Source organism: Alnus glutinosa, chromosome 9 (assembly GCF_958979055.1).
Source record: "Alnus glutinosa chromosome 9, dhAlnGlut1.1, whole genome shotgun sequence".
NCBI lineage: Eukaryota > Viridiplantae > Streptophyta > Magnoliopsida > Fagales > Betulaceae > Alnus > Alnus glutinosa.
In genome coordinates, this window is record NC_084894.1 from 8,463,265 (window position 1) to 8,478,508 (window position 15,244).

Sequence of the window (15,244 nt, forward strand, 5' to 3'; positions counted from 1 at the left end):
GTAGGTGTTCTTGACTCGGTTGGTAAACATTAATTTTTTTTTTTTTTAAATAGTAATAAAATTTTATTGATGTGATTTAAAGTAGAAAGAAGTTTGTAATTTTTTGTAAGGAAAAATGATTTTTTTTTAATGGTTTTTCTTTTATTTGAATATTAATGAAAAAAATGATTGATTTGATATAAAAAGTCAAAAAAAAAGTTAGAATGCTTTCAAATTAACTTTTATTAGAGGAAGTCATAAAAAAAAAAAAAAAAAAAAAAAAAAAAAAAAAAAAAACAAAGGAAAGTGGAGTTGTTTATCAATCGTGCCCTTAATTCTACTCTACCAAGAAAATGTTTGAAGGATCTCAAAAAACATCGGGTGGAGAAGATTAGGGCAATGATTTCTGATTTGTTGGAGTGAATTGGCTGGAAATGTGGGACATGATGGTCAAAGATGATTCAAGAACAAACAAGAAATGTGGTAGCTTTACAATGGTACCGTTTGGCAAACCATTTCACTTTTCTTAAAAAAGTCAAATTGAAAACATTTATATTTTTTTATATCACATTAATAACTTTTTATTACTATTCAAACAAAAAATTCATTAAAAAAACATAATTTTTTTACTTTTCCTTATAAAAAATCTCAAACGTTTTCTACTTTCTATCACATCAATCATTTCTTAACTACTGTTCAAACAAAAATTCCACCGCAAAATCATTTACCAAAGATACATGTTGGTACAATTTCCAGTATAGCCGTGACATCTTACTCCCTTCCGATAGTCTTGTCTTCTGGTCACTGCAAAAACAAACACAACGAAGAGAATATGTCGGGGGTTGGCTGGCGTTCCTCCCTCCGACGCCTAAGTCAGTATTTGAGTATATAATTGCGTAAGTATAATAATGGCAATCCCTCTTTCATACCTAAGTTCCTTGTATATTTATAGGTTGAGTGACAAATACCTTTTTCTCCCTAGGGTTCTGTCACTTTCCTTTCCTTTGACCTAGGAGTGCTGCCGGAGTCCCATTCCAATCCAGAGTCTTCCACCTTCCATATCGGGATCCTTTTCTTAGTGGTCTCAAGGCGAGATTCTCGGAGATAAATATGGGACTAATGCCAACCCTGGATTTCTCTGGACAAAGAGTGATCCCGAGATATTCAGGATAGTGTATAACAGAGTCCCGGGTGGCTACACCGGTCCCAAGATAATACCTTCCCGGGGTATCCCGATTCCATCATCGATGGATCATATCCAGTGGGCCTTGGGCTCGGTCCTCATGCGAATTAATGTGGGCTGAAAGGCTCCCTAAAGTGGGCCGGACCGAATGAGATTATTCCCAATAATACCCAACATCTTTTGAGATTAAAAAAAAAAAAAAAAAAAAAAAAAAAAAAAAAAAAGAAGAAGAAGAAGAAGAAGAAGAAAAAAGAAAAAAACAAAAGTGATCATCTTGAAGATTCCTAATGCTAAGACATGATTCATGAAGGTTGAGAAGATCAACTCTACCAAAGCCTATAGTGAAAAAGTTCGTAAACAACTACAAGTCTTTTTTCAAAGTTGCTGATGAGAGAATTAACATGCACCATTAAAGAATTAATTCATTGCATGTTCCAGTTGAGCCTATTACTAGAGCAAGATCCAAGAAGATCAAAGAAGAACTTAATGGGCTGATTCAAGAGATTTTGGGTGATTCTAAAACGAGGCATTTCAAGCTTGGCCCAAAGGAAGATAAAGGCTTAATAAATTTAATCCAAGCTATTGATGGGGTTGATCTTGCTTAATTGGGCATGGATTAATGACCGTAATTTCCTTAGAAATGGCGTGGGTTAATTGTTGATGGCTTGATTGGGCATGGAATTAGAAGGAGAAGGTGGCTGATTACTTTCTAATTTCATACCAATTAATTAGCTGATTAACTTGCCAATTTTATACTAATTAATTGGCTGATTGACTTGCCTATTATTAGTACTAAATTTTAGGCTCCTATGTTTTGTCCCTTTTTTTTTTAATCTATTTTCTTATTTTTGAAATACATTAGTTTCATTTTCCTTATAATGGGTGTGTAGAGCTGAAAATGTTATAAATAACATGCACTCATTGTAATGAAGATCATTGAATGGAAATAAAAGAAAACGTGAGGTTTATTTTCTCTATTGGTTCTTCAGAAAACTTGTGAACTTATCAAGGATTCTTCATTGTGGCATTCAAAAAATATACCCTTGGTTCGTGATTCAATTATAATCTTTGGGTCGGGGTTTATTACTTTATATATTCGATTCGCATTTCATTTATAAACGTTGGGTCAGGATTTTCTATTAAAAATATGAATTTGAGTTTTCTTGGGGCAAATATTCCAATATTGTTTGTTGGGTCTCAAAGCGTGTCGGTTGAGGTTCGCATCATTTAGTATTAGAGCCAAGGTTCTAATATTAGGTTTACTAACCTTCTATCTTTTGTTTCTTGTTATCATTATCTTGTTCCGTTTGTGTTCATTATTCATTGTTATTGTTATCGTCCTATATTGTTCCGTTTGTGTTCATTATTCCTTATTCTTGTTTTGTTTCGTGCACTAAGGGTTTTTTTTTTTTTTTTTTTCAAAAAAAGAGACGTCAGTAAAGAAAAGAATAATAATAATAAAAAAAAGCTTGGAGTTAATTTTTGAGTGCCTTAAATACTATGAGGAGAAAAAGGTGACGATTCGACGTCGAATCTTTTTGAAAAGAGGGAGAATGATGAGAATCAACATGCACCATTAAATGATCCATTGCATGTTCTAGTTGGACCTATTACTAGAGCAAGATCCAAGAAGATCAAAGCATCACTTAATGAGCTGATTTAAGATATTTGTGGTGATTCTAAAATTGGGCATTCCAAGTAGGGCTGAAAAGCCGGTTACGGTTGCCGGTTTTGTAAGCCGGTTACGGTTGCTGGTTTTTGGACAAAACCGGCAACCGTAACCGGCTGGGCGGTTAGCAAAAATTGCTAACCGCCTCCGCCAACCGCCTAGGCGGTTGGCGGTTTTCAAATAACCGCCGGTTGGCGGTTATAACCGCCAACCGGTAACCGGGAACTGGTTTTTCAATTTTTTTTGTTTTTTTTGGGTTATTTTGTTTTCTTTTTTAGCTATTGGACCTGTTTTATTTTGAACCTTTTTTTTTTTACTAGTTTTCTATTATGCAATTTGTTAAATTAGGCTATTGTTTAAAATACAAAATTACAAATTTGCAAGCAATTATGCGTTTACATAAAATCAATTTGCAAGCAATTATGCGTTTACATAAAATCAAAAATTCAAAACACAAGTGGACACACCATATTCGAAACAAAAGTCAACTATCAACACACCTCTTAGACCCCTACATTCACAATATCAAAAAATCAAACCATATTCAAATAGTTCATAGTCCACACACCCACACTCACAATATGAATTGATTCACAACATCAAAAAATCAAACCATATTCAAATAATCCATAGTCCATAGTCTACAAGTCCACTCACCCACTCACAATATGGTTTGATTCACAACATCAAAAAATCAAACCATATTCAAATAATCCATAGTCCATAGTCTACAAGTCCACTCACCCACACTCACAATATGGTTTGATTCACAACATCAAAAAATCAAACCATATTCAAATAATCCATAGTCCATAGTCTACAAGTCCACTCACCCACACTCACAATATGGTTTGATTCACAACATCAAAAAATCAAACCATATTCAAATAATCCATAGTCCATAGTCTACAAGTCCACTCACCCACACTCACAATATGATTTGATTCACAACATCAAAAAATCAAACCATATTCAAATAATCCATAGTCCATAGTCCATAGTCTACAAGTCCACTCACCCACACTCACAACATTGTTTGATTCACAACATAAAAAAAAAAACCATATCCAAATAGTCCAAAAGTCCACACACCCACACCCATCAATTATCAAACCATATCCATAGTCCATAAGTCTACACTCAAGAACAAAACCATCTTGTGGAAATAACAACACGACTCCTATTCGGTCTTCTAGCAAAATCCTGTGGAGATAACAACAATAAATATTATAAACTTAAAAAATTGACAAACTAAGCAATTGCATTGTAATATAAATATAATGACAAGTCAAAAAATGATAACCTTCCTCTAGGAATAAGATGTGTCAGTCGTCATTGAATGAGAATGTTGATTCTTAGGCCCATCTACAATAGAAAAAGTTTGAGTTAAATAAATAAATAATGAAAAGTAAATGAAATGAATTTATAAATAACTAATTCATAAAAATTTACCAGGTTCATCATAGCTTTCCATAAAGTCCTGAAACACTTCCTCATAGATCATTGGGCGATTCTTCAACCAGTCTTGTGTGCAAATCAAGGCCTCAACAGTAAGCGGAGACAATGAACTCCTAAAGGTATCCAATACACGTCCTCCGTTGCTAAAGGCAGACTCAGAGGCAACGGTGGAAATAGGGATGGCCAATACATCACGAGCTATGGCTGCGAGAGTAGGATATTTTGGTGTATTAACCTTCCACCAATTTAAGATGTCAAAATCTATAATATTTGCTTCACACCCATCCAACAAATATTGATCCACATCCGACCTACATTCCAAGTCATTCTCTGCGACAAGGTGTTGGGAAAACATATTCCTATATTGTGTCTCTTTATCTCCATCACCACAAATAGGATTGACATCTACTCTTCTTGTATCTTCAACAATGTTAGATGACTCCCCTACTCCCCTCCCATGAAACTTATTGTATTGCTCAATTAAACGATTCAGGAGGTCTCTCACTTTTGCCTCTATTTGATCCGCCCACATAGGCCCATTACATTTTTTCAACCAAAACACCAATGCCTTCATCTTGTTGCGTGGATCAAGAACAAAACCAACATACAACATTAAATTGATCATATCCATAGTCCCCCAATACTTTTCATATTTTTGTTTCATACTAAAACTCACAGAACTCAAGACCTCATCTTCACTGAGACAACCATCATTCAAAGTATTTTGAATAATACAAAGTTGCAAAAAATATGAATTGGAAGTGACATGAGTTGAACCAAAGAACTTCAATGTAGCTTCATAAAAAGTTTGCAAAAATGTCGCAAATGCCCTAGCATTTTCCCAATCAATAGGTTGAGGAACAACAAAATGATTATGTTCATCCTCCCCCAATAGGTCAAAAGCTCTTTGGTACTTCTCAGCAGTGGTCAACATCAAATATGTAGAGTTCCATCTAGTTGGAACATCTAAACACATCATGTTTTTACATTTAATTTTTTCCCGCTCTATACACTCTTTAAAATTTGACATCCTCTTCGGTGAAGACCTCACATATCTCACTGCGTTCCTTATATTAGTAACACAGTCACCTAAGTCTTTCAAGCCTTCATGCACAACAAGGTTTAAAATATGAGCGGCACAACGCATGTGAAGAAAATCTCCTCCTAAAACAGTATGACTCTTGTTCTTCATCCTCTTTCTCATATACTCAATCCCCACATCATTGGCTGAGGCATTATCGACTGTAATAGTGAACACACTATCAATCCCCCACTGAGTCAATGCACTCTCTATCATTCTTCCAATAGTTTCACCCCTATGATTGGGAATTTGGTTAAACTTGAGAATTTTTTTATGAATCGTCCAATCAGAGTCTATGAAGCTAGCGGTAACACACATGTAGTTTATATTTTGCAGGGATGTCCATGTATCGGTAGTGATGCATACCCTTTTACCGCTCAAAAAAGTCCTCAACCTAAGCTTTTCTTCTTCATACAATTTCAAACAATCTTTTTGTAAAGTGATACGACATGACACTTTGAACCTAGGTTCAATTCCATTTATCAATTCCCTAAACCCATCACTCTCCACATGCCTAAAAGGCAGCTCACTTTTGATGAAATACCGAACAATCAAATTTCTTATATTGTTTGAATCATACTTCATGAATCCAATTTGGTTACCACTACCACCTTCTACCGGTTTCTTGAATGACATTTGCAACATTGTTTGGTTTTTGGGTAGTCTTGAATTTTTTGATTTCTTAAGTGGAGAGTCTGGGCAATTATAGGTAAGGTGGTGCATCATGGCTGAAGTGATATTCCTCTTATAATGACACCCTATTAACCTATTGCAATAGTTGCACATAGCTTTAGGGTTTTCCTTATCGATCGGTTCCACTTTTTTAAAGTGACTCCACACAATGGATTGATTCATAGGTGGTTTTTTACATTGTGACTGTTGGGAACTGGAAGGTGTGGGGCTTTCAATATTTGTAGTGGAAGGTGTTTCAGAATTGCCATCTACCATAATAGGGGTGGTTGCATCACTCAAAGTGTCTGACATCTATTATTAGATAAACAATAAAATTTATTTAACCAAAAGGAATAAGAATCACACCTCAAAACAAAAGAAATATCATCTCAAATAAAGCAATCGAAATTTAGATCATAAAGCAATCGAAGCCCGAGTTTATCATCAATGAACCAATAATCAATAACCAATAACCAATAACCAGTAATTAGTTTAACTAGAATAATATTTATCATCAGATACATAGCTTAGCTCATGGGAATAATATTATTGGCTTCATTTTGGTATGCCTCTGGAATATAGTTGTACAATTTTGTATAGTCATCTTGGTATATTCTTGCTGTGGTGCATTTATCAGTATTGTATTCCCCGCATTATTAATATTTAGGTCTACAAAGTCACTAATATGTAACATTTTTTTTCGTATTTGTTCAATGGATTCAATTGGAGAAGTCATAAAAAGTCATAGAAATTGGAGTATAAATTTAAACTGAGAAGTAGAATCCTTTACTCATCAACCCATAGAAGAAAGTTAATTCTAGGACAGCTGAATATTGGGAATGATTAATTTAGGCAAAATTATCTAAATAATGAAAGTTAATATTAAATTCAACCATTCTTTATGTTTCAATTCTAAAATTAATTTACAAATTTCTTTTAACCATATTAATGGCAGGATCCATGGCTCTAATTCTAATTAATTAGGAATCATAAAAAAAAAAAAATTTACCCAAATTTTTGTCTAGGACAGTTTAAATTAAATCGTGATTGAGGTTAATTACATGATCAATGTAATATATATATTACCAGGAAAAAAAATGGTTAATTAAGAGTGGAAACCATATATAGTCCCTTTAATGAGTAGGAAGGAATTGAATGATTCCTTTTTTGATTGACTAGCTAGAATCATGAGTGTATCATGATTTATGACTAATATCTTTGAATGTGATTTCATGCTGCTTCTTTAGAACTTTGTCGTTGGATATATATATATATATATATATATATATATATATATATATATATATATATATATATATATATATATATATATATAAATGAATATGAGTGAGTGATCTCTTTTAAAGATCTTCCATGGACAAGCTAAGAAAAAAAACCCGACCTTTACGGTAAAAAAAAGGAAACTTGAAGCAGAGAAAAAAACTAACGGTCCAATCAACCGTGTCTTCCAGGAAAAGAAGCCAAAATTTTGCGGGAGAAAACCTGAGAATGGAAAGAAGAAGTCACTAAATGGGATGGAATTTCTCAGAAACATCCTCACAATCTCTTCTCAGTTTCTTTTTACCCAGGAATCCACCAAGACCCACAGAAAGATTTCTCTGGCCTCTAAGAAGATGAATTCTTTTTTAAGCTAATAATTGTTTTTGTTTCTTAATTAATTAATTGTTTGAACAAATCAAACAAATCAAAACAAATCAAAACAGAAACTAAAACAAAAACAAACCAAGACAGAAACTAAAACAAATCAAACAAATCAAAACAAATCAAAACAATAATAATTCAAACAACCGAAAAAGAAACCCTAAAAGTCAACCCTATATATTTGGAAAATTGAACACCACAAAAGAGACAATATCGATTATAGAAGATCTGAGATAGTTAAGAACAAAAAAAAAAAAAAAAAGTAACAAATTATCAAATTCAAAGACCCAGGAGAATTAATAAGCGAAAGAAATAAACTATAAAAATTAAACATAAAATTCTGAAATCAACGAAAGGTACCTCGGAGGCTTGGAGAGTCAGTGGAGACCGAGTGAGGAGTGACCGAGTGAGTCGAGTGAGACGAGTGAGACCACTGAGAGTCTGAGACAGTGAGACGGCGCGAGACGAGAGTCGGGAGAAAGGAGAGACGGCGCGAGACGAGGACCGGATAAGTGCGCACTGCAGTGTACTAGTGTAGGGTTAGGCTGAATGAAACGGCGCCGTTTTGGTGTTTAACACCAAAACGGCGTCGTTTTATATATAAAATTTTTTTAAAAAAATATATATATAATAAGAAAGCCGGTTACCGGTTACCGGTTTTTAGACGGTTTCAACGGTTATCCGGTTAACGGTTATGGACGGTTAGCGGTTAGCGGGCGGTTATTTTCACCCCTAATTCCAAGCTTGGCCCAAAGGAAGATGATGTCGTAATAAATTTAATTCAAACTATTGATGATGCTGATCTTGCTTAATTAGGCGTGGATTAATGATTGTAATTTATTTAGAAATGGCGTGGATTAATTGTTGATTATGGCTTGAATGGGGGTGGAATTAGAATGAGAAGGTGGCTGATTACTTTCTAATTTTAGACAAATTAATTGGATGATTGACTTGTCTATATCAAACAAATTAATTGGTTGATTAACTTGCCAACTCTATACCAATTAATTGGTTAATTGACTTGTCTATTATTAGTACAAAATTTTAGGCTCCTATACTTTTAGTCCTTTTTTTTAATTTATTTTCTTATTTTTGAAATACATTAGTTTTCTTTTCCTTATGGTGGGTGTGTAGGAATGAAAATGTTATAAATAGCCTGCACTCATTGTAATGAAGATCATTGAATGGAAATAAAAGAAGACGTAAGATTTGTTTTCTCTATTGGTTCTTCAGAGAACTTGTGAATTTATCAAGAATTCTTCCTTGTGGCGATTAAATTTTTATACCTTCGGTTCATGATTCAATTATAATCATTGGATCGGAGTTTGTTACTTTATACCATCTGTTCACATTTCATTGATAAACGTTGGGTCGGGGTTTTCTATAAAAAATCTGAATTTTAGTTTTCTTGGAGCAAATATTCCAATATTGCTTGTTGGGTCTCAAAGCGTGTCGGAAGCGTGGTGGGCTTATAACCCACAGGTCCCAGGATCGAAACCTGGTTCTAAAACCAAATGATGCGAACTTCAACTGACACGCTTTGAGATCCAATAAACAATATTGGAATATTTGCCATAAGAAAGCTAAAATTCAGATTTTTGATAGAAAATCCCGACCCAACATTTATAAATGAAACGCGAACGCGACGAACTGAAGGTATAAAGTAACAAACCCTGACCTAATGATTATAATTGAATCATGAACCGAAGGTATAAAATTTGAACACCATAAGAAATAATCCTTGATAAGTTCACAAGTTCTCTGAAGAACCAATAGAGGAAACAAACCTCACATTTTCTTTTATTTTCATTCAATGATCTTTATTACAATGAGTGCATGCTATTTATAATATTTTCAACCCTACACACCCACTTTAAGGAAAAGGAAACTAACGAATTTCAAAAAAAAAGAAAATAGATAAAAAAAAATGACTAAAAACATAGGCAAGTCAATCAGCTAATTAATTGGTATAGAATAGGCAAGTCAATCAGCCAATTAATTGGTCTGAAATTAGAAAGTAATTAGTCACCTTCTCCTTTTAATTCCACGCCCAATCAAGCCATAATCAACAATTAATCCACGCCATTTCTAAGGAAATTACAGCCATTAATCCACGTCAAATTAAGCAAGATCAACCCCATCAATAGTTTGAATTAAATTTATTACACCTTCATCTTCCTTTGAGTCAAGTTTGGAATGCCCTGTTTTAGAATCACCCAAAATCTATTGAATCAACCCATTAAGTTCTTCTTTGATCTTGCTATAGCAATAGGCCCAACTGAAACATGCAATGGATCCTTTGATGGTGCATGTTGATTCTCATCTGTTGCTAAAGAAGCCAGTTGGGGAAAATGATTTTCTCTATTGATGAGGAAAATGGGAAAAAAAATCATGTGTTTTTGACCTAATAAAGACGTGTGTAATTTTTTATTGAAGGCACAAAAAACTTGGTTTGTGCCATAACCCTACAAAAGTTATTTTGGTCGAGAAATATTCTATTGAGTTTGACCTTTCCTTTTTGGGATATCAAAGGAAAAATAATTATTTAATCATGTGGTTGCAATACTACCGAAAAGAGTTTTTTATCTATCAAAAAAAAAAAGCATAGACAATATGTTAAAATATTTTTGAAATAATTATTTATTTAAAATGGTCTTCATTGTCCGCCATTAGATATACATGTGAATTCATGTCACTTATTAATTGTCGATTGACACATAGTATGATTGACGACTTAATTTATTGTAAAATTACAATTTTACTTTTAAAATAAAAATGTTTTAAAAAAGAGGGCCGCCCCCTCCACAACTGAGGGGCATCCTTCCCTTAAAAGGGACGACTAGGCACCCCTTATTAGTGGGGGGCGACCAACCTCCCCTCACCATACTAGGGGCAATCAGTTGCCCTTCTCATAGGGATGACCAACACTCACCATACGAGGGACGATCAACCGTCCCACTTTGAAGGGAGGTTGCTCATCATCAAGTGAGGGGTAGTCGGCCGCTCCCTTCCTTGGTGAGGGTAGGTCACCTCTCTCAAAGTGAAGAGTGATAAGCTACTTTTATTTGACCAGAGGGTGAGGGATGTTTGATTGCCCCCTCTAAAGAGAGTCCACCCCTTCTCAAATGAGGGCCTCTAGATTGCCTCTTATACGGTGAAAGTAGGCCATTCTCCTCTCCTAGATGAGAGGTCGCTTTGAGAATACTTATTTTTTTTAAAAAGATAAAATTATAATTTTACAATTAATCATGTCACATGTCAATAATAATTAGTTGTAATGTGGATCCGTGTGTGCATCTAACCGCATATGTCAAATAGCTTATCCGATAAATTTTTAAGATACATTTGATACTCATGGATCAGTTATATTCAACTGCAAACCACGTTGATTAAATAAGTAATTTTATCATATCTATAAGGTATGGGCATAACCATGAGAAATTTTTGAAGGCCCAGGCCCAGGCCCAGGCCCAAATAATGGTGCCTTTTTTAAAAAAATAAAAAGTAAATAAATTTCCCTTCTCTAGGCTGGTACCTACTGCATTATATTATTTCTCAGGTGAAACTAGAGGCTTTCCTGCTGAGACTTAAAAGGCCATTGCAGAGTTGCACGAGTCTTCTTAGGGCCAGGCCGAATATTGGGTGTTGTGGCCCCATTTGCTTTTTATTTCCTATTCTTCTTTCTTATTTTATTTTGAAAAAATTACAAAATCAATCTATGTGATTGGCTTAAATTACAAACCGCTCTTTGTCGTATCAAAATGAATTTGGAGGTCCCTAGGGTATGTTAAAAAAACAATTTAATTATTGAAGTCAAATTCGTTAATACATTTGACAGATTCCGTTAAGTGTCACGTTAGCAGACAAAAACGACGACACGTGACACTCTTAATAAAAAAAATAAAAAAATAAATATATAAAACTAAAAAAATGATAGGGTTGGCCATGCGCCACCCCTGGCCACTCCTTTCATTTTAAACAATTTTTTTTTTAGTTTTATATGTATATATTTTTTTTATTATGAGTGACACGTGTGATCATTTTATTGGTGCTAATGTGGCGCATAACGGAATCTATCAAATGTTTTAATAGAATTTGACATTAGTGACTAAATTATTTTTTAGGCATACCTCATGGACCTATGATTTAACTTTGATATGACATGAAATAATTTATAATTTAAGCCGACTATAAAAATTGATTTTATAATTTTTCTTTTCATTTATATTTATCCAGTGGGATTGGCGTAATGATCATGAAGAGCTTAAGCAAATGGTTGTTTGACTGTTTCCCTTTTCGGATCAATTTGTACGGATAGCCCTCAAAACCTACATAATTGGGAAGATGAATGATTTTTTTTTTTTTTGTCATTCTCCTGTCCTTCCATTTTTTAAATTCACAATTAAATTTGAGGGGTTAATGTAGATGCCTCATATAAGCCTCACAAATTTAATGATAATTTTAAAAAATAGAAAGAAAAAAGACCGAAGAAGAATGTACAACACATCTCAATTGAGAATCCCTTCTCTCACTCATGTCTCTTTCTTTCTTAGCAAAGATACGTGAGAGAGACTTCTCTTTTCTCCAAAAGGGAACCCACCTCTAGGGCCCTTTGTACGGGCAGGGCTCTTCTTGGATTAGGATTCTTTACATTTTCATTGAAATTCACATGATTGCTCTTGATGAACCCACTTAGATCACTCACAGCAGCTTATCTAAAATTTTATCTAAAATAGCTAACCAAAATCAACTTTCTCTAGTTTAGCTAATCACTTTTCAACCCATTCTCCATCAGCTTATTTAAACTTCTTCTTTATTTTATAAAATAATCAATTTTAATATTTTTATTCATTTTAATTAAAAATACATCTCCACCAAAAACACATCACTCCGTTCAACGCCTTCATCACCGGACCAAAGTATGCCAATAGCCCATGAAATTCGACGGCAAGTCGTACGGCTCGCAGGCCAGGAGGAGCACTAGCCCAAGTTTGCGGTGTTCTAACCGCTCGGGACCGTACCGGAGAGAGCGTTGGACGAGAGGTCGAGCTCCACGAGACTGCCAGAACTACACGCACCGGCGAGCCACGCGGCGATTTTCGCCCTGGAAATTCAAAGCACATCCCTTCCCGTCTCTTCAATGCGACTGGACTCCTCTCTCTTGATCTCTCTCACAACTCTCTCTCCGGCCCCATCCCGCCCCAAATCGCTGACCTCAGAACCCTGAGGATCAGGGGCTCCATCACGGCGAGGTGGGGAGGAGCTGCATCGTTTGAGGTTTGATAGGGAAAGGGAGAAGGCAGGAGAAGAGTTGGAGAGGAAGGTAGAAGTTTCGAGAGACTCAAAGGGAGGGAGGGAGAGAGAGAGAGAGAGAGAGAGAGAGAGAGAGAGAGAGAGAGAGAGAGAGAGAGAGAGAGAGAGAGAGAGAGAGAGAGAGAGAATGAAAAAACAATAATAAAATAATTATAGGTTTGTGAACAGTATCACTCCACATGTGGAGTGATACTGTTCACAAATGCAGCATTCCTCTGTTCTGACGTTAGGCTACATAATCTGATGGAGATGGCTTTTTGTTGTTTTGCTTGGCTACTTTAACTAAAAGAAGAAAATAGCTACTCTACTGGGAGTGCTCTTAAAGACGAGGAAGTTAAAAGTTACAATCTTTTCGAAAAGACCTTTTACTATATATATATATATATATATATATATATATATATATATTAAGAAATGGTTAAATATCTTATTAGTACTTGAGTTTTAAACATTTTTAAATTTAGTACTTGAATTTTTATTTGTATCATAAGTATTACCTGAGTTAGAGATAAAAACCCATTTGATATTTCTGTTAGATTTTTCGTTCAAATTTTAACGGCTCGCCACATGTCAACCGTTGAAGTTGACATGTGGTACTATATAAAAAAATAAACAATAAAAATCTTTTTAAAAAAATAAAGAATAATAAAATTGAAAAAAAAAAAGAAAGAAGAGGGGTGGTTCGGCCACCCCATGGCAGAAAAATAAAATAAATAAATTATAGGTTTTGGCCATTGGGAGTGGTTTGGCCACTTCTAAGGGCCAAAACCCATTAAAAAAAAAAATTTGAGGGTTTGACCACCCCCATGGGCCAAAACTCATAAAAAAAAATTTGAGGGTTTGCCTATAGGGGTGGCCGAACCACCCCCAATGGCCAAAATCCATTATTTATTTATTTATTTTCTGCCATGGGGTGGCTGAACCTCTTTATGGGGGATGGTTCGGCCACCCTAGATCGGCCAAGGGAGCCACCCCCTTGGCCAAAATGGGGGTGGCCGGCCACCCCTCTTCTTTCTTTTTTTCAAATTTTTTTTTAAAGATTTTTATTTTTTATTTTTTATATAGTGCTACGTGTCAATTTTTGAAGTTGACATGTGGCGAACTATTAAAATTTGGACGAAAAATCTAACAGAGATACCAAATGGGTTTTTACTCCTAACTCAGATACCACCTATAATATAAATGAAAACTCATGTACTAAATTTAAAAACTCTTAAAACTCAGGTACCAATGAGGTATTTAACCATTTAAGAAAAATAATGTTATTTAGTAGACTGGTATACGATTGTATTATAATTTGATGATGCGACAGTAAAAATTAGTCATTGGGTTAACAATTGTAAAAAAAAAATAAAATTAAGAGTTGATTTTCATTGACACGTTATCCAAATTATATGGTAATCGTATAACAATCTACTAAATAACATTATTTATTGAGAAAACCCAAAACCAATGTGTCGGCAATAATCAACAAATTTCATAGGAAGACTTATGACAATTTACAAGATAATAAGAAGACTCACAACTAGGGCCGTTAAATGAACAAAGCCGCTTGTGAACCGAATCAGGCTCAACTCGATCTCGACTATGAATACAAAAATATGCTAGACTACTAAACAAGACTTACTTTTATAAATTTGGCTTGATTCGATTAATGATCGTAACACATATTGTTAGGGACGCTTAGCATTTAAAATTTGGGGAGGCAAAACTGAAAAATAAAAAAATTTGGTTGGCGGCCCAAGCCGCTCAAGCCACCATGTAGCTCCGCCACTACATATCATATAAGCTTAAATCAACTAAGTGTATTTGCTAAAAAAAGAAAACATGTCATCCATTTGTATGAAAATCATCCACCCGCCAAGACTTGACCCTCAGGCTGGCGATGGTGCTAATACAAGTTGCCACACCACCACCGGAAGTCATTGGTTGTTTTACGTTATTGCTCATTTTATGTAATAGTCAAATGCTGAAAAATATTTTCACAAAAATCATTTTTTTCTTTATTTCTAAAAAATAATTTCGTTGAAAACATTTTTTTGGCAAAAAACAATTTATTTCGAAACAAACATAGCCTTAATTTATGAGAATAATTCTCCAATTAATCAATCAAAAGGGTTGAGATCATGCATGGACAGTAATCATATGCTGCTACGCTGTATATATATATATATATATATAGCATATAAAGTGACCCATAAACCTTACAAATTCAATATATGATTCA

The 15,244-nt window shown here is 34.5% G+C and overlaps 1 long non-coding RNA gene across 1 annotated transcript; it reads right to left on the reverse strand.

Annotated features, from left to right (window-relative positions):
* Positions 1–4,015: 4,015 nt before the first annotated feature.
* Positions 4,016–4,378, reverse strand: LOC133877179 (uncharacterized). Its single transcript, XR_009901674.1, has 3 exons — positions 4,284–4,378; positions 4,135–4,196; positions 4,016–4,034 (listed from the first exon to the last, which is right to left on the reverse strand). It is a non-coding gene; the product is annotated as an uncharacterized LOC133877179 (long non-coding RNA).
* Between the last annotated feature and the right edge of the window lie 10,866 nt (positions 4,379–15,244).